This window comes from Gigantopelta aegis, chromosome 5 (genome assembly GCF_016097555.1).
Source record: "Gigantopelta aegis isolate Gae_Host chromosome 5, Gae_host_genome, whole genome shotgun sequence".
NCBI classification, from domain to species: domain Eukaryota; kingdom Metazoa; phylum Mollusca; class Gastropoda; order Neomphalida; family Peltospiridae; genus Gigantopelta; species Gigantopelta aegis.
In genome coordinates, this window is record NC_054703.1 from 19,536,421 (window position 1) to 19,560,206 (window position 23,786).

A 23,786-nucleotide genomic window follows, 5' to 3' on the forward strand; every position below is an offset into this window, starting at 1 on the left:
AAGTCAAAACTTTTCTAGTGCTGATGACAATATTCGATGTAGATACTAATTACATGTATATACACAGGAGCATAAGTTAAGCACAATGTAAATATAAAAGCAAATCTAAAAATATTACAAACACAGACTAGTATAAGATGAACATATGTGAGATAGATGAATTGTACATGTAATGCAAAAGAAATTACGGTATGTACACAAAACTGATGTTTAAATGTTTAACACTGATGTTTACTAAAGAGGGACATCTACATAATATTGAAACACATACATGTATACTCAACAAAATTAATTAAGGGCTAGCAAACTTTCTTATATTATAATATATAATTCTTTGTTACCGTCATATTATTTCAGCTAGTATGGGTCATATACATGACTTCTAAACATTGTTTCAGTCAAATTTGACTGGTGATACACACAAAAAACACTGGATATTTCACATATTTATGAAAAATATTGAAATGAGCATTAGGCTAGGATTTGCCATTGTGTTCTCTCTAAATTGTTATTTACATCATTAACTTTAAGAACATGGCACAATGCAAACAACTTTCAACGGAAGAAGTTGTATTTTCGCCATATTTAAAGGAAAATGCTAAAATATCTTTTGGCCCATAATTAATTTTGTTGAGTATAGTATAGGAAGATATACTGAACCATATTTGAATAATGCTGCCTCAATATATTAAATAAAGTGTTATTTTTAATAATAAAAGGTTCAAGCAGCCCAAAGTATGTGTAAATATAGAAAATAATGCATTTTAGGCATTGCTTAACGTTTGCCGATCAGTATATCATGATTCATACCACATATTGCATTGTTATTTGGTTTATTAATATTAACATCTAGTATAGGATGAATATCATTCATTTTGACTTGATATCTGCTAAAAATGTATATGGATGACAACTTTATGACTATATTTAATTTTTCCATATACTAATTTTGGAACACAAATGGCGATATATTTTTTAATCCACCAACATTTTGCTGCAGACAAGCAGATATTAAATTCATATGTAATGGGATATCGAAAAAATACTTGTCTCCAAAAATCCCTAGGGGTGTTTCGGTATTTGGCCCATAGACTATAATCTCTGCTAATACAAACACCGATATCAGTTTAAAGGATAAACAGAGGATACTCCATGAGTGTCTTGTGATATCATAATTTATCAGCACGAGTTGATACAAGTATGAAATCCGAGGCTTGCCAAGGATTTTTATACTTTTATCAACGAGTGCTGATAAAAAAAAAAAATTGTAGCAGATATATCACAAGACACAATGAGGTATTCTTTTTATCATCCATTATCATTATTTTCAACAATGTCAGTATTCTGGGTTGAATGTCACTACAAAAGCCTTTAATGAATGATAAAAGGTAGATATCGACTGCTTAGTTGATGTTCGTGTTACACTTCGATCTAGGTCGATAGGATATTTTAGGAGTTACATATTTCATGGATGCCTAAGATCGGAAACAAATCCTATTTTTATATAAACCAAAAATCTACACACAAATTGGTGACGTTTTACGCAAACAAGAACGAAGCGGAAGTATTCTACAAAAAATAAACTAAAGATAGTTTGGGGTGTTGCTTTGCGATGTTTTCTACTTATTCAGGCGTCCATTTCTCGGAATTTTTGTTCTACATCACAGGTAAAGAGATTGTTTAGCTTTTTGCTTGAAGTACTGTTGTATGGTTAATAAGTTTGAAATTGAGAGCGATTGAAAGATAGTCGGTGTTTTGCCAGCAGTCAGAAACACGCACGCATGCATGGCATGGTTGGATTGGAGCCTGGGGGGAGTTGAAACTTTATTACTGGTCCGCCCTGTTTGCAACTAATTTAGTTCATTATAAATATGTTTACAGAATATGTAAAGATTTTAGTGTATCCCCAGCACATTGAGTGTATATTGTTTGTTAGTAGAGCCTATGGATGATTATGGAAGGAATGATTCAGTGATTCATCTGTCACTGAAATGTATATTTCTGGGGGGTTTTAATATACAATTTACAATATACAAATTGACCTGACTTGAAAACTACTATTTTGTATTGGGAATTTAAAAATGAAATTACAGATACCTTGCCAGGGAACATTTTGTTCAATATCACATCACGATTCGCTACACAAAGTTTCAGAGATCGCTGCACAATTTTAAAACATTAAACGGTATCAGGTTGTTTTGGCCCTGGTGCATGTTCAGCCCTAGACGTTTTGGCCCCATATACAATATTTAAAGCATTATTGTTTGTAATTTCTAAATAATGTATATAATTATGTAGTTACAGGCCTTAATTAATGTTCCCGGCGAAATGAGCGTTGTTTTCGCAGTTATTAGCAGTAATGAGAAGTCAAAGTTATCAGAAGATTTTGGACCAAATCCTATTTCAAAAACAGAATCGCATAACAGACGTCAAGATCCCGACTTGTTTATTGCCATAGCTCACCTGGCACCTTGTCGCCATATGTCAGATAGTATTTTTTCTTTGGCACCAGAATGGGGGACCAGACAACTCGGACCGGGGGACAACTCGGCCCAAACATCTCGGCCCAAACATCTCGGCCCAAACATCTCAGCCACTGATAGACGGGGCATGCTGTGACACATTATATGCGTGTTAAGTATGATAGTTGGCCATGTCGTAGTGTCGAAGTATTGTACTATAGTAATAATAATGCATTATACTGATAGATACCGCTAACTATATGGTCACCATTAAGAATGACAATTGTTTATGTCGTAGGCGCATATCGTAGTGTCGGATGGGTTTCTAGAAGTATTGTACTATAGAAATAACGCAAAAGACATCGTTTGCCAAATTCCCACATTTATTACATTAAATACATACGCACATATGTATGCAAAAAACCCAACAGAACACATATACATAAATAGTTATAATAAAGAAATAATATAGAAATAAAACACCAATCACCAAAAGAACATAGAAATAAAACGTCCAACAAAATATAAACGTCAGTGTGCAACAGGGGCGTACAGCTTTCCACAGGCAGACAGGAATCTCGAAGTGGACACTTCACCATCTGTGTAGCGTCCCCACAGTTCGAAAATTTTCCCCTGCAGATTCCTGAAAGCCTTCCTCTGTCGCCGTCGCATCTTCCTCTCTGAGATGAACCGGCATGTCAGAGGAACCAGCCTGGCTTCAGTTTGGAGCATGGGAACCAACTTGTAGAAGGGAGGGGCTGTTCCAAGGGCACGGTGATTCAGTCGGTGATGCCAGCCCTCCACATCGTTGTTAGTCCTCACACTCTGGTTGAAGACTGACCAGGCGTTCACAGACCACACGCTGCTCCTCATCCACATAGTCCATGAGGGTCACCAGTCAACAATTTATCAATTTAACAAAAAACAAAAAACACATTCTTTTATTTCTGTGAGAATACTTTAATTTAAAAAAACAACACTTGTTCAACAATATTATTCAACAATAGACAAGATTGTCCATGGGCCGAGTTGTCTCAGAACTCTGGGCCGAGCTGTCTCGATGTGGGCCGAGTTGTCTCAGAACTCTGGGCCGAGTTGTCCTCCGGGCCGAGTTGTCTGGCATTCCCAGAATGTATCCTCTAGTAATTGTGAACCTGCTTATTAACAGAAAATGGTTTCTGTGCATGTGCATTGTAATGTGTGGTTGATTTGATGAAATGTGTTACTGTATTCAATTTATTATCAAAATCAACCAACAAATGTTAATAGTAATACTCATGCCTGTTTCTGTTGTGAAGAGATTAAATACATGTCGTAGTGTAATGTTGACATTCTTCAAATGCTCCCGTAAACATGGCTATTGTTTTTCAAAGTAACACATGTCGCACCTTGTGCCTTGACAAGGAAAACATTGTTAATCCTCGGTCATATTAATTTCAGTAAAATTAATGCCAGAAAATACCAATCTAATTAAAATTAGCTCCACTATTACATGTGGATCTAACACCAGCCAGTTGGAGCTCATGTCCACCAATCAAAACCTTACTTGCAGAATCCTGCCAGTGATTTAAAAATAATTTGAAAACATTCCGAATTATCCTGAGGGTATATAATATGTTTCATGTGAATTACGAATGCCTTATTTAGACCAGCAGAACTAATTTTAATCAGATTGCTAACGACACTGCTTATAGTCCTCAATGTCCAGGTAACATTTCGTCTGTAAATAATAATTTAAATATTGACCAATCACACTTCACCTTTTATAACGTTATTTGGGAGCATACAAATTCTAAAAATATCGGGCGAGTCTATTTTAGTGGCCTCAGTGCAGCGAACCATACCAATACATATGGGGTAGGTTATCAGTCTTCAATTTTACATTAAAAATTATTTATTTATTTATATTAAAAAACCCCAACTAAATCAGTCTTCAGTTTTACATTACAAATTATTTATTTTATAAAATAAAACATGTTTTAAGGCATTCGTAATTCACACGAAACATGTCGTATACCCTCAGGATAATTCGGAATGTTTTCAAATTATTTTTAAATCACTGGCAGGATTCTGCAAGTAAGGTTTTGATTGGTGGACATGAGCTCCAACTGGCTGCTGTTAGATCCACATGTAATAGTGGAGCTAATTTTAATTAGATTGAGAAAATACTAATTAATACTTTAATTTTAACACAACGGCACATTATCAACTACTTAATAATATCACGTTTTTAATTAAACGTACAACTGTTTTGTTTAAACTTTATTACCGGAAGTAGTATTTTATATCTATATATTACGATTAGAACCGAGTGTAAAATTCAGAATTTTTCCGATTGAACATGGAAACTGGCGAAACTTTACGAAATGTACCAATAAATGTTCACTTTTCCAATTTTTATCAAACTTCGCCCCTTTCTTCTGGAAATTAAGGGAGAAGTCACTTCTACTTTTTCAATTCTAGATTAGGGCCTGTAGTTACAGTCCCTAGTAGCATATCTAATTACCTTTTAAAAACGTATGATTGCTCTTAACATGCTAAATGGCCTCTTAATTCATTATCCAACAATGGCTAAATTAATTGTGGGTTAAACTATGTTTCATGTCAGTAATGTTAATTTTATGGAAAATAAAATAATAATTGGGATATAAGCATGTTAATACCCACCAAAGAAACATTTCTTTTTAATTTCTAATGTAGTAAAATGGCCCTCTAATAAGAATTGTTTGTGTACATCTGGAAAGTCTTTTTACACTTAAAGGCACACACTTTGTCAGAAATAATTGATAATTAATATATAGCACAAAGTATTGCACACAAACTAATTAACAAAATCTAAAATAAGTAACAAAATTTAACACACAGTGATTAAATAGTTTTATTTAAAAGTCCAGGCTTATGGCACATTATTAATACACAGTATATAAAAAAATACATAAATATTACAGTATTTAAAAAAGCAAAACAAAAATACCATCCCAATTATTAAGGAAGTGACTCTTTGTAAAATACTTGGGGGGAAAAACCCACTGCTTAGTCAATTTGACCCTTATCAGACCTGTGACGTAGCATGCGGCAGATTCCACTCATTCTGTTAGTAGGTCAACATGCCGACAGCAGACAATGATTTTTCGAAAAGCAGCTGATTCTTAATGGATGCTAGTTTGGACATTTTGGTCTTATCACATTTGTACATCTATAGCTATATATACTCTAATGGTACCTCGATTAGTCAGGAAGTGGTATATGAGCACGGTAAAACTAGTTGTGAGAAGCAGCTAGGACACAAGTTCAGCTAGGACTTTAGAAAGTAGGATATTAACATATGACTGTAATAAAAATGTGGGTTCAAACCAGAACTCATTTAAAACAAGAAGCAGAACAAATAACATTATTTTATGGATTAACATCACATGAAACAGGGGTCTGAATTTATAGTTTTATTGTTTTAGACAGATCAGTATGATGCAATGCAGGTATGAACACATACAAATAATAATATGATTTATCTTGCTACCTACACCTGTTACTACAGGTGTTGTTCATTGTTTATTAAGCTTTCAAAGAGGCGCGATTATTTCTTAACACTTTCTGTGGTGTCCTAATTACTGGGGAACTGCCGTCATTGTTTAAAAGTTGACCACTGGCAGCTACATGTAGTAGAGGTATGATCGCAGCTAATTACTACATGAACCGTTCTCTTGTTCTTGAATTTGCCTCCGAAGTCCAGAATAGAAGGCATCTGGTGTTGACAGAGTTTGTTTCCTAATAAATTAATGGTAGCTGAATGGGACTTTTGAAAAAGACACTTTTGTGGGTTATATACATTTTGTTGTATCTGTGAAAATGTCCTTTGCAATTGAATTTGAAAGAAAAGAGGCAACCTCAAGCCATGCCACTATTTTTTACACTACCGCCCCTGTACTGATACCCCCCCCCCCCCCCCCCCCCCCCCCCCCCGCCCTTTTGAGCTCTAGTTAAGCTGGTGCTCATCATGGTTTCTTGTTTGCTGTATCATGCACAATTGTAGAACATGCCGGTGTGGATACAAGCTTCGAACAGATATGTTTAAAAAATAAAATGGGTGTCATACTTATCGACCACCTTAAATAATTGTCATACTCCCCAGGGATGACGTGGTCACTGCAGATCCTATCCTATCGTGATGGTCCTTTCCATTACGCACAGGTTCGGTTTAAGAACCGCTTCCATGCAAACCCTGTGATTGTTGGTTTGTTTAAAGTTGGGGAAAACTGCAGCTTTGATACATCCAAACACTATAAACAATGGTTCACCATATTTTACATTTGAAAACTATCTCAGGTCAACTGTGAAAGGCTGTGCATAATAACATTTTCATAGTATGCCACATAGCACTTCACAGGGTCACATGACTTAGCTCGTGGAGTCAGAGGTGTTTTGGCAAGCGATGAGAAAAACGCAACTTTTTTTTTGCGAATATATTAAAAATGGGTAAATGTTTTGGAATTTATTTTATTGATACTTCATATATATTGTTAAAGGTATTCGTAGATACCAAACAATAGTGAATTATGTTTTCGATAAGCCTGGACCTTTAATCAAATGCAGATCGGGGCCAAAACGACCGGTTATGGTGCCGAAATTAACAAGGGCCATAAACGACTGCGGTTTTGGTGCTGAAATGACAAGGGCCAAAAAACGTCTGGGGCCGAAAACATCTTGAAAGTCATTAGACAGTAGTTGTTAATCAATTTTCAATTGAGTAGAAATATTGCTAATCAAGATTTTGAAAACAAAATGTTCTATACTAGAATAATGTAACTCAGTAGGCCTACCTATACATATAATATGTGATAAGTAGGACCTAGTAACTCAGTCAGTTGAGCGCTCGCGTGAGGTGCTTGCATCACAGGATTGAACCACCTCGGTGGATCCATTCAACTGATTTTGGTTTTTTTTCTCTCCCAACCAGTGCACCACAGCTGGTCAATTAAAGGTTGTATGTGCTGTCCTGTCTCTGGGGAAGTGCATATAAAAGATCCCTGGCTGCTAATGGAAAAATGTAGCAGGTTTCTTCTGATGACTACAAGTCAAAATTACCAAATAGCCGATGATCAATTATTCAATGTGAAAACAAACTTTTTGGTAACTACATAGTATGGGTTTTTGAGAGGGTACAAATTCTTACTGGGTGGGCACTGGAATTTTCACTTAAAAACAACAAGTAATTATCTGTATGGATTTTACATGTAGTAATAATTTTTTATGATTTTTTTTACTAAAATGAATAAAGTGAATATTACTGTTGATAACAAGTTGATGTGACAGAAATGAACATACACATATTTATAAGTTAACTATTTTTAACCCAGTGTTCGAAGTTAACGGCGACACAGACAGAAATTACTGCGGTTGAGATATAATAGTAAATGGCTGTGGGTTTAACCCAGTGTTCGAACCTAACGGCGACACAGACAGAAATTACTGCGGTTGAGATATAATAGTAAATGGCTGTGGGTTTAACCCAGTGTTCGAACCTAACGGCGACACAGACAGAAATTACTGCGGTTGAGATATAATAGTAAATGGCTGTGGGTTTAACCCAGTGTTCGAACCTAACGGCGACACAGACAGAAATTACTGCGGTTGAGATATAATAGTAAATGGCTGTGGGTTTAACCCAGTGTTCGAACCTAACGGCGACACAGACAGAAATTACTGCGGTTGAGATATAATAGTAAATGGCTGTGGGTTTAACCCAGTGTTCGAACCTAACGGCGACACAGACAGAAATTACTGCGGTTGAGATATAATAGTAAATGGCTGTGGGTTTAACCCAGTGTTCGAAGTTAACGGCGACACAGACAGAAATTACTGTGGTTGAGATATAATAGTAAATGGCTGTGGGTTTAACCCAGTGTTCGAACCTAACGGCGACACAGACAGAAATTACTGCGGTTGAGATATAATAGTAAATGGCTGTGGGTTTAACCCAGTGTTCGAGCCTAACGGCGACACAGACAGAAATTACTGCGGTTGAGATATAATAGTAAATGGCTGTGGGTTTAACCCAGTGTTCGAACTTAACGGCGACACAGACAGAAATTACTGCGGTTGAGATATAATAGTAAATGGCTGTGGGTTTAACCCAGTGTTCGAAGTTAACGGCGACACAGACAGAAATTACTGCGGTTGAGATATAATAGTAAATGGCTGTGGGTTTAACCCAGTGTTCGAAGTTAACGGCGACACAGACAGAAATTACTGCGGTTGAGATATAATAGTAAATGGCTGTGGGTTTAAGCCAGTGTTCGAAGTTAACGGCGACACAGACAGAAATTACTGCGGTTGAGATATAATAGTAAATGGCTGTGGGTTTAACCCAGTGTTCGAAGTTAACGGCGACACAGACAGAAATTACTGCGGTTGAGATATAATAGTAAATGGCTGTGGGTTTAACCCAGTGTTCGAACCTAACGGCGACACAGACAGAAATTACTGCGGTTGAGATATAATAGTAAATGGCTGTGGGTTTAACCCAGTGTTCGAAGTTAACGGCGACACAGACAGAAATTACTGCGGTTGAGATATAATAGTAAATGGCTGTGGGTTTAAGCCAGTGTTCGAAGTTAACGGCGACACAGACAGAAATTACTGCGGTTGAGATATAATAGTAAATGGCTGTGGGTTTAAGCCAGTGTTCGAAGTTAACGGCGACACAGACAGAAATTACTGCGGTTGAGATATAATAGTAAATGGCTGTGGGTTTAAGCCAGTGTTCGAAGTTAACGGCGACACAGACAGAAATTACTGCGGTTGAGATATAATAGTAAATGGCTGTGGGTTTAACCCAGTGTTCGAAGTTAACGGCGACACAGACAGAAATTACTGCGGTTGAGATATAATAGTAAATGGCTGTGGGTTTAACCCAGTGTTCGAACCTAACGGCGACACAGACAGAAATTACTGCGGTTGAGATATAATAGTAAATGGCTGTGGGTTTAACCCAGTGTTCGAACCTAACGGCGACACAGACAGAAATTACTGCGGTTGAGATATAATAGTAAATGGCTGTGGGTTTAACCCAGTGTTCGAAGTTAACGGCGACACAGACAGAAATTACTGCGGTTGAGATATAATAGTAAATGGCTGTGGGTTTAACCCAGTGTTCGAAGTTAACGGCGACACAGACAGAAATTACTGCGGTTGAGATATAATAGTAAATGGCTGTGGGTTTAACCCAGTGTTCGAAGTTAACGGCGACACAGACAGAAATTACTGCGGTTGAGATATAATAGTAAATGGCTGTGGGTTTAACCCAGTGTTCGAACCTAACGGCGACACAGACAGAAATTACTGCGGTTGAGATATAATAGTAAATGGCTGTGGGTTTAACCCAGTGTTCGAAGTTAACGGCGACACAGACAGAAATTACTGCGGTTGAGATATAATAGTAAATGGCTGTGGGTTTAAGCCAGTGTTCGAAGTTAACGGCGACACAGACAGAAATTACTGCGGTTGAGATATAATAGTAAATGGCTGTGGGTTTAACCCAGTGTTCGAACCTAACGGCGACACAGACAGAAATTACTGCGGTTGAGATATAATAGTAAATGGCTGTGGGTTTAACCCAGTGTTCGAACCTAACGGCGACACAGACAGAAATTACTGCGGTTGAGATATAATAGTAAATGGCTGTGGGTTTAACCCAGTGTTCGAACCTAACGGCGACACAGACAGAAATTACTGCGGTTGAGATATAATAGTAAATGGCTGTGGGTTTAAGCCAGTGTTCGAAGTTAACGGCGACACAGACAGAAATTACTGCGGTTGAGATATAATAGTAAATGGCTGTGGGTTGAACCCAGTGTTCGAAGTTAACGGCGACACAGACAGAAATTACTGCGGTTGAGATATAATAGTAAATGGCTGTGGGTTTAAGCCAGTGTTCGAAGTTAACGGCGACACAGACAGAAATTACTGCGGTTGAGATATAATAGTAAATGGCTGTGGGTTGAACCCAGTGTTCGAAGTTAACGGCGACACAGACAGAAATTACTGCGGTTGAGATATAATAGTAAATGGCTGTGGGTTTAACCCAGTGTTCGAACCTAACGGCGACACAGACAGAAATTACTGCGGTTGAGATATAATAGTAAATGGCTGTGGGTTTAACCCAGTGTTCGAACCTAACGGCGACACAGACAGAAATTACTGCGGTTGAGATATAATAGTAAATGGCTGTGGGTTTAACCCAGTGTTCGAACTTAACGGCGACACAGACAGAAATTACTGCGGTTGAGATATAATAGTAAATGGCTGTGGGTTTAACCCAGTGTTCGAACTTAACGGCGACACAGACAGAAATTACTGCGGTTGAGATATAATAGTAAATGGCTGTGGGTTGAACCCAGTGTTCGAAGTTAACGGCGACACAGACAGAAATTACTGCGGTTGAGATATAATAGTAAATGGCTGTGGGTTTAACCCAGTGTTCGAAGTTAACGGCGACACAGACAGAAATTACTGCGGTTGAGATATAATAGTAAATGGCTGTGGGTTTAACCCAGTGTTCGAAGTTAACGGCGACACAGACAGAAATTACTGCGGTTGAGATATAATAGTAAATGGCTGTGGGTTTAAGCCAGTGTTCGAAGTTAACGGCGACACAGACAGAAATTACTGCGGTTGAGATATAATAGTAAATGGCTGTGGGTTTAACCCAGTGTTCGAAGTTAACGGCGACACAGACAGAAATTACTGCGGTTGAGATATAATAGTAAATGGCTGTGGGTTTAAGCCAGTGTTCGAAGTTAACGGCGACACAGACAGAAATTACTGCGGTTGAGATATAATAGTAAATGGCTGTGGGTTTAACCCAGTGTTCGAAGTTAACGGCGACACAGACAGAAATTACTGCGGTTGAGATATAATAGTAAATGGCTGTGGGTTTAACCCAGTGTTCGAAGTTAACGGCGACACAGACAGAAATTACTGCGGTTGAGATATAATAGTAAATGGCTGTGGGTTTAACCCAGTGTTCGAAGTTAACGGCGACACAGACAGAAATTACTGCGGTTGAGATATAATAGTAAATGGCTGTGGGTTTAACCCAGTGTTCGAAGTTAACGGCGACACAGACAGAAATTACTGCGGTTGAGATATAATAGTAAATGGCTGTGGGTTTAACCCAGTGTTCGAAGTTAACGGCGACACAGACAGAAATTACTGCGGTTGAGATATAATAGTAAATGGCTGTGGGTTTAACCCAGTGTTCGAAGTTAACGGCGACACAGACAGAAATTACTGCGGTTGAGATATAATAGTAAATGGCTGTGGGTTTAAGCCAGTGTTCGAAGTTAACGGCGACACAGACAGAAATTACTGCGGTTGAGATATAATAGTAAATGGCTGTGGGTTTAACCCAGTGTTCGAACCTAACGGCGACACAGACAGAAATTACTGCGGTTGAGATATAATAGTAAATGGCTGTGGGTTTAACCCAGTGTTCGAACCTAACGGCGACACAGACAGAAATTACTGCGGTTGAGATATAATAGTAAATGGCTGTGGGTTTAACCCAGTGTTCGAAGTTAACGGCGACACAGACAGAAATTACTGCGGTTGAGATATAATAGTAAATGGCTGTGGGTTTAACCCAGTGTTCGAAGTTAACGGCGACACAGACAGAAATTACTGCGGTTGAGATATAATAGTAAATGGCTGTGGGTTTAACCCAGTGTTCGAAGTTAACGGCGACACAGACAGAAATTACTGCGGTTGAGATATAATAGTAAATGGCTGTGGGTTTAAGCCAGTGTTCGAAGTTAACGGCGACACAGACAGAAATTACTGCGGTTGAGATATAATAGTAAATGGCTGTGGGTTTAACCCAGTGTTCGAACCTAACGGCGACACAGACAGAAATTACTGCGGTTGAGATATAATAGTAAATGGCTGTGGGTTTAACCCAGTGTTCGAAGTTAACGGCGACACAGACAGAAATTACTGCGGTTGAGATATAATAGTAAATGGCTGTGGGTTTAACCCAGTGTTCGAAGTTAACGGCGACACAGACAGAAATTACTGCGGTTGAGATATAATAGTAAATGGCTGTGGGTTTAACCCAGTGTTCGAACCTAACGGCGACACAGACAGAAATTACTGCGGTTGAGATATAATAGTAAATGGCTGTGGGTTTAACCCAGTGTTCGAACCTAACGGCGACACAGACAGAAATTACTGCGGTTGAGATATAATAGTAAATGGCTGTGGGTTTAACCCAGTGTTCGAACCTAACGGCGACACAGACAGAAATTACTGCGGTTGAGATATAATAGTAAATGGCTGTGGGTTTAAGCCAGTGTTCGAAGTTAACGGCGACACAGACAGAAATTACTGCGGTTGAGATATAATAGTAAATGGCTGTGGGTTGAACCCAGGCTGTGGGTTGAACCCAGTGTTCGAAGTTAACGGCGACACAGACAGAAATTACTGCGGTTGAGATATAATAGTAAATGGCTGTGGGTTTAAGCCAGTGTTCGAAGTTAACGGCGACACAGACAGAAATTACTGCGGTTGAGATATAATAGTAAATGGCTGTGGGTTGAACCCAGTGTTCGAAGTTAACGGCGACACAGACAGAAATTACTGCGGTTGAGATATAATAGTAAATGGCTGTGGGTTTAACCCAGTGTTCGAACCTAACGGCGACACAGACAGAAATTACTGCGGTTGAGATATAATAGTAAATGGCTGTGGGTTTAACCCAGTGTTCGAACCTAACGGCGACACAGACAGAAATTACTGCGGTTGAGATATAATAGTAAATGGCTGTGGGTTTAACCCAGTGTTCGAAGTTAACGGCGACACAGACAGAAATTACTGCGGTTGAGATATAATAGTAAATGGCTGTGGGTTTAACCCAGTGTTCGAAGTTAACGGCGACACAGACAGAAATTACTGCGGTTGAGATATAATAGTAAATGGCTGTGGGTTTAACCCAGTGTTCGAAGTTAACGGCGACACAGACAGAAATTACTGCGGTTGAGATATAATAGTAAATGGCTGTGGGTTTAACCCAGTGTTCGAACAACGGCGACACAGACAGAAATTACTGCGGTTGAGATATAATAGTAAATGGCTGTGGGTTTAACCCAGTGTTCGAACGGCGACACAGACAGAAATTACTGCGGTTGAGATATAATAGTAAATGGCTGTGGGTTTAACCCAGTGTTCGAAGTTAACGGCGACACAGACAGAAATTACTGCGGTTGAGATATAATAGTAAATGGCTGTGGGTTTAACCCAGTGTTCGAAGTTAACGGCGACACAGACAGAAATTACTGCGGTTGAGATATAATAGTAAATGGCTGTGGGTTTAACCCAGTGTTCGAACCTAACGGCGACACAGACAGAAATTACTGCGGTTGAGATATAATAGTAAATGGCTGTGGGTTTAACCCAGTGTTCGAACCTAACGCGACACAGACAGAAATTACTGCGGTTGAGATATAATAGTAAATGGCTGTGGGTTTAACCCAGTGTTCGAACCTAACGGCGACACAGACAGAAATTACTGCGGTTGAGATATAATAGTAAATGGCTGTGGGTTTAACCCAGTGTTCGAACCTAACGGCGACACAGACAGAAATTACTGCGGTTGAGATATAATAGTAAATGGCTGTGGGTTTAACCCAGTGTTCGAACCTAACGGCGACACAGACAGAAATTACTGCGGTTGAGATATAATAGTAAATGGCTGTGGGTTTAACCCAGTGTTCGAACCTAACGGCGACACAGACAGAAATTACTGCGGTTGAGATATAATAGTAAATGGCTGTGGGTTTAACCCAGTGTTCGAACCTAACGGCGACACAGACAGAAATTACTGCGGTTGAGATATAATAGTAAATGGCTGTGGGTTTAACCCAGTGTTCGAACCTAACGGCGACACAGACAGAAATTACTGCGGTTGAGATATAATAGTAAATGGCTGTGGGTTTAACCCAGTGTTCGAACCTAACGGCGACACAGACAGAAATTACTGCGGTTGAGATATAATAGTAAATGGCTGTGGGTTTAACCCAGTGTTCGAACTTAACGGCGACACAGACAGAAATTACTGCGGTTGAGATATAATAGTAAATGGCTGTGGGTTGAGGGCATCACCGACAGCACTCTTGTGCTGCTGGATACAAATTACTGCTATCACTACATTGTATCAGCAAAACTCTTCAAACACAGCAAAATGTAAAAACACCTGGTTTACATTATCATCCAGTATACAACATTTGTACATTTGAAATATGTTGTCTACAAAATAACCTTTCAGTCATATTTATTTGCTGCATGTAATACAATACAATGCCACACCCCCCCCCCCCCCCCCCAATGGCCGGTCCCCCCCCTGAGCCGCCTTGGGATGCCTTCTCCTCCTACTGCTCGCTCTCTTTGGTTTATTGTCACCATAAAAGAGGATAACAATGGCCGAACTCCCATTGTGTTCAACGCGATACTCGGCCAAAGAGCCAAGCTCACGCAACACAGCCCCTAGGGTGGGGGAGAGAGAAACTTCGATGTTCGTAGAATACATCCGCATCCTTCGCTGTCTCAATTAGGAATAATTGTTGGAAATGGAACTCTATAATTTTAAGATATCTCAGTACAACTAGCAGTTTTATTTTATCTCTTACATTCGTATTTATTAGTCATGTGATGCATAAAAGCATAAATTGTTCTTTAACGGTCAGTTAAATCTTAGGCACAATATTAGTTTGATGAAGTGCATTTATGTCTTGTTATATATAAGATTGTATAGTGTCCGTAACCTTAATGTGAAAAAGAAAGAAGCTACTGACATTAGCATTATAAACTTAGAATTATAACTCCCATTGGTACATTTTCCAATAGTGAAATGGGCATACTTTTATTGAAATAAACTTTAGTTACATGTAGATTTACCATGAACTGTTAATACAAACAGAAATGCATTTTGAAACATTTTATGGATATCATATGGCATACCATAATAGTACATTTATGGCAAAGATAAAATATTAAGTTATACAACAATAATTATATCATTAAATTGTTGGAATACATTAAAAGAAGTAAATAAACATTCATTTAGGTTGTGTTTTTGTAGTTTTTTATATTTTGTCATGGTGTTATAGTACCAGTGTAGTGTCTGTATCCACCCTTTGTTGACAGATGAAAAAGAGTCATAACTTTTTTGTCAGTGATATTTGCTGAAGAAAAGTTTGGACATACAAACTTTAAACATTATACAACATATAAGTTTTGAGTAGCATAATTAAACTTTAAACATTATACAACATGTAAGTTTTGAGTAGCACAATTAAACTTTAAACATTATACAACATGTAAGTTGTGAGTAGCACAATTAAACGTTAAACATTATACAACATGTAAGTTTTGAGTAGCACAATTAAACTTTAAACATTATACAACATATAAGTTTTGAGTACCACAATTAAACATTATACAACATACAAGTTTTGAGTACCACAATTAAACTTTATTTTTGGACTCGTGTGGAAGTGAATGGGGCCCTTTATTGTCATTTAGTAAAAGTACATGTAGCCCCAGGACTTGAAATTAATGATGGCACCGATGACAATTGCTGTAGTTGCAATATGAATTGCCGTAGGTCACATGCTTTACTGTCGATGGATAAAAATTATTAATGTCAGGTGAAAGGATTATTTTTCAGTTTGTATATTTGTTGTAAAAGTGACTGATTTAAAATCGCTAAAGGCATGCTTAACATTGCTGTCATTGAACATTTTGCCCGAAGCAAAAAGATTTCAGAATTGCCGTACGTAACAAATTCTTAAGTTTGAGCACTGTATATGATATCATTGCCATACGTTTCATATGGATTGTGCACTGCGTGATGGATTGTGCACTGCGTGATAGCATTCATATGGATTGTGCACTGCCTGATAGCGTTGCCATACGTTTCATATGGATTGTGCACTGCGTGATGGATTGTGCACTGCGTGATAGCATTCATATGGATTGTGCACTGCCTGATAGCGTTGCCATACATTTCATATGGATTGTGCACTGCGTGATAGCGTTGCCATACGTTTCATATGGATTGTGCACTGCCTGATAGCGTTGCCATATGTTTCATATCGATTGTGCACTGCGTGATAGCGTTGCCATACATTTCATATGGATTGTGCATGATATCATTGCCATAAGTTGTGCACTGCATGATATCATTGCCATATGTTTCATATCGATTGTGCACTGCGTGATAGCATTGTCATAAGTTTCATATCGATTGTGCACTGCATGATATCATTGCCATATGTTTCATATCGATTGTGCACTGCGTGATAGCATTGTCATATGTTTCATATCGATTGTGCACTGCCTGATATCATTGCCATACGTTTCATATGGATTGTGCACTGCGTGATAGCATTGCCATACGTTTCATATGGATTGTGCACTGCGTGATAGCATTACCATACGTTTCATATGGATTGTGCACTGCGTGATAGCATTGCCATACGTTTCATATGGATTGTGCACTGCATGATAGCATAATAGTCATATGTTTCATATCGATTGTGCACTGCATGATATCATTGCCATATGTTTCATATCAATTGTGTACTGCGTGATAGCATTGTCATAAGTTTCATATCGATTGTGCACTGCGTGATAGCATTGTCATAATTTTCATATCAATTGTGTACTGCGTGATAGCATTGTCATAAGTTTCATATCGATTGTGCACTGCGTGATAGCATTGTCATATGTTTCATATCGATTGTGCACTGCATGATATCATTGTCATACGTTTCATATCGATTGTGGTGTTCAAGCAGACAACAAAAACTAAAATGTCATATTGTATCTAAAACTAATTTATCAACTGATTTTTATATTCATGGCACATGATGTGACCATTTTAATTTAAATTAGATGTCTTACATTTTCACGTTCCATTTCTTCAAAGTGAAATACATTTTTTTTCATTATGTTGTCCGTGGTTTCTTTTATTAAACATACTGAAAACAAGTATTTTCAGATACTTTATAACACTTTTAATGATGTTCTTGATTCTTGCATATTAGCAATGTGTCCCCTAATTTAAGTAACCTTTTATTAATGTCTTGAGAAAGGTATTCCCAGAATTTTTTTGTCCTGTCCACAACAATTCTTTCTCTTTGTTAAATGTAAATATTTCATCACTTTTGTTTTCATGAAAATTTAAATTAATAACATTTGAATTAACTGACAACATAATGCACACCTTAACTAACTAAAATGATGAGGGACAGAAAAAAATTACTCTCTATGACACCATAAACCTACATGTACCTGTACTATATAATAGCCCAGTATTTCGATTTTTCTAAATTTTAAGGTACATATTAATTTTGAACATATGTATATTCAGGGCTTTAGATCTGACTAATTTGGGCACAACATAATATATTTTGTATTGTTCCGAGTATAGCAAGATCTTTAAGGAAGACATTAATATAATTAATTGAGGATTGTATGAAATGGAAGTGATTTGAAGGGTTGTAGATACTAGTATTCAGAAATGTATTTTGAGTTATTTTAAGTTAATTTGTAAGGATTAATATTTCAGTAGTTTTTTGGGTTGAAATTGATCAGTAGTCGGTATGTTTACAGTTTTTTTTAGTTGAAATTGATCAGTAGTCGGTATGTTTACAGTTATTTTGGGGGCATACTTATTTTGGGCATACCGTTTACCATTGTGACTTTGATGCAATCTAAAACCCTAACATTGTATTCTATTCAACGAGCTACTCTCGACGCACTAATTCCAAACCTATACGTAGCTCCCTTATTTTACTCTTTAGACCGACCGTTCCAAACCTATACGTAGCTCCCTTATTTTACTCTTTAGACCGACCGTTCCAAACCTATACGTAGCTCCCTTATTTTACTCTTTAGACCGACCGTTCCAAACCTATACGTAGCTCCCTTATTTTACTCTTTAGACCGACCGTTCAAAAATGTGCCAAATTTCCTTCATCTAAAATGCGCACTTAATTATTCCCTTTGGCATTCATTTTGGCCATCATCCAAATTCCAAATTCCATAGCACCACCACACCCTCTGCCTGCTTCTGATCATTCAGGTGGCTGGTGCTCTCTTGTGCCAGTCAGTGCAGGCAGTTCTTTCTCCTATAACCTCCCCCACCTTTTTCTGTCCTGTCGTGCACATGATACATGTAGGTGTGTGCACCAACAGCTTGTTCTGAATGTACACGTTAAACCTAGTCCTGTCCTATTATATTCAAATTATCCATAAACGGAAACAGTTATGTCAAATTTGTTATCCTGGTGAAGTTACTTTTTTTGTTTGTTTGTTTTGTTTAACATATTAATATGTTAAACAAAACAAACAGACAAACAAAAAAAGTTACTAATAGTATTTATATATTTAAATCTGTTCATTAAAAGTAAAAATTAGCATAACAAATGAAATTATAAGTTAATGTACGGACACAATGGGTGCACTCCTTTTACTTCTCCTGGACATGTTTCAACTGTTCTGTCCTGGACAGCGAAAGGAATGAATTTGGAACAGGAAGTTACTTCACCAACATGGCTGCTTCTGTTGAGGAAGTGGCTGCTGCAGCATGATACTTGAATCGGAATAAGACGACAGTGATGATGATAGTCCATCACTGACCATGTTGACTTTATGCTACAGTGTTTGAAATAATAAATTTTATATATTTTGTATAAACTGCAATTAGCCTACATTTGCTGTTCGTCGCCACACTGGTCACAGGTTTAGTACAAGTGCCTATAACCTATTGTTATTAGCAATTAGGACGGAAGGAAGGAAATGGTTTATTTAATGATGCACTCAACACATTTTATTTATGGTTATATGGCGTCAGACATGGTTAAGGACCACACACATATTGAGGGAGGAAACCCGCTGTCGCCACTTCATCGGCTACTCTTTTTCAATTAGCAGCAAGGGATCTTTTATATGCATCACCCCATAGACAGGATAGCAGATACCATAGCCTTTGATGTACCAGTGACTGGAGCGAGAAATAGGCCAATGGGCCCACTGATGGGGATTGATCCCAAACCGATCGCACATCAAGCGAGCGCTTTACCACTGGGCTACATCTCGCCCCCTATTAGCAATTAGATTAGCATATTTTATTATTATTAGTAGTAGTAGGCACGGTGAAAGCATGTAGACATGGGGGGGGGGGGGGTGCTGCTGACAGATGGAGTGTGCAAAGCAAAGTTTCTTGGGAGTTCGGGGGTATGCTCCCCGTAAAATAATAACTTATTATTTAGTATAATCAAGAGTGGCACAGAGGTACGACATCACCGTACCACTTTTTTCTTCATATTTGTTATATCTGTAAAAATGTCCTTCACAGGTGAATTTGAAAGGACCGTACCACTATTTTTTACATTGCGTCGCTCCTGATAATTTACTACCAATAATATTTTTGATTCAGACAACCCAGCCCCTTCCCCTGCTCTGTCTTCTGAGTGGTAGTAGCAGCAGCAGTAGAAGAAGTAGAAGTAGTAGTAGTAGAAGAAATAGAAGTAGTAGTTTAGTCGCACCCAGTTATAAGTCGTGCCATCTGTATTTTCCATAAGCAAACTACCATTTGTTTAAGTTCACAGCACAGAAGTGCAGTCATGCAGCAAAGAACATTTTAATATATACAGGTGTTTTTTTGAAACAATAAAGGGCAAAAAGGGCATGACCCGTAATCTACATTATAACACTTTAAAAAAAATAAAATTATTGTTTATGGTGATCATGCAGAAAAGCAAAAACAAAACAACATTAATAATGGAAAAAGTGTCGTCTGCATGTGTATGTTTACATTTGCGTAGTGGTGAGTGACATCGGTAAAAGTGTGAGGTCACACGTCCATTGTTTTTTCTATGGAATCGAATCAATTCAGTTCATTTCATTTATTTCCATATACATATATAAATTATACAGACATGAATAATAATATCAACATCAAGAAAAAAAGAAGAAAAACAATACATGTTATAATGGTTACAATATCCTAGCACAATTAGGAGATAAACATACTCTGATTTCATTTACGAGTTAGGTTATCGTGGAATTAACACCGTGAAATGTCATTTAAAACCAAACGTGTTGGCATGAGGTTTTAAATGTAACATTTAGTGGTGTTAAATCCATGATAACCTACCTCGAAAATGAAATCAGAGTATGTTTATCGCCATTCTACCATGATTAAAACGTATTCAAAATTAGAACTATTTTTAATACATGGAGGGAATAGGAGTGAACAGGCAGGATAGTTCCACTTTGCTTATGTGGATAATGTTGACAGTATAAAAACATAACAAATAAATACGTACGACCATAGAACTTGGAACAAATTATTTAATCTTGTCTATTTTATTAACATATGTAACGGAAAATCCATAAACAAGAATAAATAATTTAATAAATCACCCCCACACCCCTTCCAAAACTCTACCAAGCTGCAATGTTTAATGCAGTCTTAATTCTGAAAATAATTATTTGTCACACCATTACTGTCTTCAATTTGAAAAAAATCCAGACATCCCGGCCCTTCTATTTTGTGAGATATTCAAAGGCTTGGAAACTGAAGCTGAGGCTGTTGTAAATGTGTTGCGCGCATCATTTTATAAAATAGCAGAATGGTGACGCTTTTGTGTGGTGGAAGATTCATGAGTATTTAAGAGGATAAACAAAATTTGATCGTCTGCTATAACTAGGCTACAGTATTATACAGCTGTTTTTCCATTTCTTCTTGTTAAAACTGCAGTTTGTGTACTTACTTTAAAAAAAATCTTGTTTTGGCAACTCTACATACATTTCTTCTTCAAACCAGTCTGGATTTATATAAAAAACTTCTTGAAGCGTACCGATGTCAAAGGTGCCCCTTTGTTTGGCTGACATGTTTGTAAATACCGCGTTGTATTCATACGCGAGTAAAGCGGCCTAATTAAATATTAGGTGGTTCTCCGTGATTAATCACCTAGGATTTAAGTTAACTGGTCAAACAGAATCAAGTATTTTCCAAAGTCATGATAGAATTATAATTTATATACATGTACTAGTAACAATATTTAACAAGTGACAATGTCATTAGGTAGGAGGTCTAGCAACTGAAAGTAGAAGACGTCTTTCTTCAAACATCTCATAGCAATACTGCCCTATGATTGGAGCAATATGTGCTGGGCAGAGAAGTAGAAAGAATAGTTTCTCAGTGTCTGTTTAAAATTTAATAAAGGCTGGGTTTAGTTGGTATAGTTTTTTTATATAGTAATTAGTATGTTTTTGCATTTTGTAAGGCCTCGACATTTTATTTTATTTATTTATTTCATTGTTAGGGTTGACCATCCTGTTACAAGAAGAGTAGTGCAGACATCAACACATACATATGAAATATGAAGATCAATCATAATATCTATGCATACTAACCAAATGACTTGAATTAACTATTACAGAATACTTCCCGAATTCTAAGTGCTTCACAAATAAATTTACTTAAATTCCACTTCTGTGTATGACATTCTATATTTAATAAAATTATCATTTTTAATCTATTGGGATGACACCTGTATTTTGGAGACAGATATTTTATTCTTAAATCCCTATATAATGGACATATAAACAAAAAATGGAATTCATCTCCCAATATGTCATCACAATAGTGACACTGTTTGGGCAAGTCATGTCTGTATCTATTTCTATGAGTGATTGTTAGTTGTATAGCCTATTAATCTAAATCTAAAGTTTTTAGAAATATTTTAACATCACCAATTCTTGAAATAGCCAGGCATAGCCAAAGCCGCTACGGCATAAAATATTTTCCAACTGACTTGCCCAATTATTTTTACCATTGCAACACAAATTATAAAGCATTAAGTATGTGTGTTTACATAGCCTAGAAGAAGGTAGCTGTAACAGACGTGTCCAATATTTAACAGCTTTGATTATAGTTATAATCTAAAGGGGATAATGACCAGTCTCAGAATACACCATTAGATTAGATTTGGGGTTTGTGAGGGAACACATAAAAACCGTTTACATGCAAATAAATGTACATTTTATTAAAAAGTGTAATTCATCTCCATACCAGAGTTACAGATTTTGCATATCCTTTTGAGTTGTTCAACATTTCTGTACCTACCAATTTCAATTTCAAGTTGGTGTGCACATATTCTTATTTTTGTTATGGCTTGCCGGAAGTTTGCATTTTTAACATTGTCAAGATATGTTGCATCAATATGTTTATAGTAAATTAAAGTAGTTTTTTTTTATATGTAGATATTTTGTGGTTATAGTACTGTTGGTGAGTGTTTTGTAACTGTGTTGAAGTATGATTTTTAAAATATATGCCGTTTGTGGCCATGGGCTTTAACAGGTCGACAATCCCAAACAAACAAGGGCTCTATAGAATTTAAAAAACGTAAACTTAGATACTTCCAGTACTAACTTTGAATAAATAATAAATGCATATTCAGATGAAAAAAATAAAAGCTATTTAAAAAAATCCCCAGTAGACGTTTGTCCCACCTTACCTTGCAATCAATATTTCAAATGACATGCGACAATCTGGTGACTGCTAAATCTATTTTAAAAAACAAAAAAATATCCACTCAAAACAAAAAAACACATTTTGGAACGGTTCCTTTTTTTTATCGATTGTTTCAACCATACAAATTTTAGCTTTATACATGTACTTTGTTCTTATGACATGTGGTAGAACTATACTTAAAAATAACGTGACTTAGGCCCCTGCGTTTCTTCGTTCAATGACTGTAATCATGTATGCACATTTGATGGCATTAATTATGCATTGTGGGTTCAAGTAGCAATGAAAACGTTTGTTCATTATAATACATTGGAAATCGATTTTAAAATATACTAATGAAGTTATAAAGTAACGCACTCCCCCACCCCACAAGGACGAAAATGTAAGGGGTTTTGTGTTGGCATACTCTATTTAAATAAAGGTAACAATATAGCTTGTACCCTCCAAGGTTGAATCCCCTCTCCATCAAACCAAACTGAAATTATTTACAAACACATTTTTGTAGGAGGATGGGACCTCACAAAGCAGATGACAACAAATCTGAACCATGCACGACACAAAATATCTAAATTTGAAACAATAGGTTTTAGGGCGAAACATCACTGTGTCGTAACGCATTCGTTTCAAGTATTCAACATAAAATAAATGCTTGAAATTGCAGACTACAGTCAATCAGAACAACAATGTCACCTGTTGGACTGGTGGTTATATTGTTTAACTAGTCCTTG

The 23,786-nt window shown here is 37.2% G+C and overlaps 1 protein-coding gene across 1 annotated transcript in view; it reads left to right on the forward strand.

Annotated features, from left to right (window-relative positions):
- The first annotated feature begins 1,558 nt into the window (after nt 1-1,558).
- Nucleotides 1,559-23,786, forward strand: part of LOC121373359 (tyrosine-protein kinase Fer-like) — a 77,348-nt gene continuing 55,120 nt past the window's right edge. Inside the window, exon 1 of the mRNA XM_041499957.1 lies at nt 1,559-1,667. The gene's annotated coding sequence lies outside the window, so the exon portion shown is untranslated. The remainder of the gene's footprint in view (nt 1,668-23,786) is intronic.